The sequence below is a fragment of the Palaemon carinicauda genome, unplaced genomic scaffold (genome assembly GCF_036898095.1).
Source record: "Palaemon carinicauda isolate YSFRI2023 unplaced genomic scaffold, ASM3689809v2 scaffold59, whole genome shotgun sequence".
Taxonomy (NCBI): domain Eukaryota; kingdom Metazoa; phylum Arthropoda; class Malacostraca; order Decapoda; family Palaemonidae; genus Palaemon; species Palaemon carinicauda.
The window spans coordinates 395,001-397,500 of NW_027171860.1; positions in this window are offsets into that span (position 1 = coordinate 395,001).

Here is a 2,500-nt window from a genome sequence, read left to right on the forward strand (position 1 = left end):
CTCATACCCAACATGTCTACCTAGTTTGGTCAAAACTTGTACAGTAGTTTTTTTTTTTTTAAGTTGCTCACAAACAAATTAATAAACGACGACAAGGATAAACACATACCCTTCGCAATATCTTCGATTTTGGGGAAGGTAAAAATAAATACATTACTATCTCTATTTAATTCATATATCTGCTCTATGTATACATTTGTGTTTTGTTTTTTGTAGTTATTATTAAAAGCATTGATATTAAAGGATAACAATTAACAGAATAAGAGTATCATAGCCTTGCAGAGGACAAAAAGAAATAAGCTGGTAGCAGTTAGATCAGCTAACTGCCTTGTCGCCTGAACGGACAGTGAATGAGTCAATCATTAGAAGTTTAGATAAAAAGAAAAAAAAAGTTATAATGCATATAACCAATATTTTTAGTCTTTAAAAGTTTGATTGGAAATTTTAATGATTAAGGAAATTAATTTTCTTCCTATCATGAGAGCCTATACTTTGGCTTATTACCTATGAAAATTGCTTACAAAACTTTAATTGTGAAACTGGAAGTACCACTTTTCCATGAGTCTGTTCCATTGTTGATAAACAGAAAAACTAGGAAACACAAATAAAAATGATACAGCAATTATTCTAAACTTCACAGTCATTTTATACGTTAATCGAGTAGGGAACTCAACCATTTGACTGTTATTATTATTATTATTATTATTATTATTATCATTATTATTATTATTATTAAAAAATTCGTAATGAAAAAGTCTTAGAAGAAAGTTTCCACAAAACAAAAAGCTTTGATTAACTTTGTATATCAAATCATGAAATGTTTTATCAAATAGAAGAATATATTAGAGAAGAAGAAAATGAATAAAAACATAAGATATATTTTCGAATCAAAGCAAGCAAACTTTCGAGAGGCAATCAATCACGACGCAATAAAGGTTGAATGGTTGTTTCCATCCAGCCTTCTTATGCTAATTTCTAATGACCTTTTTATGGGGTTCTTCGGATTATTCATTGGTATACTTTAGCATTCGATGTCACTGTAAAAGAGGTCTTAAAGGTGAAATGCCTTCTGAAACGTCTCAGTGCTGTAAGTATTTGTGATCCTATCTTTTTTTCTTTTTACTCTATGAACATGAGTCGTGGTATAACATTAAAACAATATCCAACACACTTTGTAGATATAGGAACAGAACCCTCAGAAGAATATTATGAGTTAAATGACAGGAAAGGATTATAAATTAAACTATAATAGAGATTACTCGAGTGCCATATGTGGAAGAGATCGTGGTAAGGGGTAGATGGAGATAGTTTGGGCATGCTCTCCGCACTACCCAAGAGAGATAAGTTTACCAAACTTTTAACTAGGCTCCACAAGGCACTAGGAGCTTTTAGCACTAGTTGGAGAATTGGTAATGTTACTCCTCTATGTAAATGTGTTTGTGGTAGCTCAAGTCCCACTGATTACCGCCCAATTTCCATAACTCCCATATTATCTAAAGTTTTTGAACGTCTTCTGGCAAAACGTCTTAATAGGTTTGCTGAAGGTAATCATCTACTCCCTAGTTTGCAATTTGGTTTTCGTAAAGGCCTTGGAGCATGTGATGCCCTTCTTACAATCTCCAATGCTGTACAGAAATCCCTTGATTGTGGTCGGGAAGTTCGTATGATTGGCCTTGATTTTAGTGCTGCCTTTGACCGTGTTAATCATGAGGCCCTTGTTTTCAAACTGAAACAGTTGGGAGTGGGTGGGTCGTTTCTTAGCATTATTATTGATTTTTTAAGTAATAGATCTCAAAGAGTTGTTGTTGATGGGCACCATAGTGATTATAGGAATGTGATATCCGGTGTTCCACGGGGTAGTGTTCTTGGCCCATTACTTTTTATACTATATACACATGACATGTGGTTTGGCCTAGAAAACAAGCTTGTTGCATATGCAGATGATGCTACTCTCTTTGCATCAATTCCATCCCCTGAATGTAGATCTAGGGTTGGTGAATCCCTTAATAGATATTTAGCTAGAATTAGTGCATGGTGCAAATTATGGGGTATGAAGTTGAATCCTAACAAAACTCAAAGTATGATTGTAAGTAGGTCAAGGACGGTGGTTCCTCAACATCCGGATCTCAGTATTAATAATGTTTCTTTAAATATGTATGACTCTTTCAAAATTTTAGGTGTGATTCTCGACAGTAAATTTACTTTTGAGAAACATATAAGGTCTCTGTCTTCTTCAATTTCACAAAAAAATAGGGTTAATTAGAAAGTCTTTCAAGATTTTCGGTGATCAATCTATTCTGAAGAAGTGTTTTAATTCTTTCATTCTACCTTGTTTTGAGTATTGTTCTCCTGTCTGGTGTTCAGCTGCTGATTCTCATCTTAATTTGTTGGACAGAAACTTACGGTCTATTAAATTTCTTATTCCTGATCTAGATATTAATCTCTGGCACCGTCGTTCAATTAGTTCATTATGCATGTTGCATAAGATTTTTCACAACTC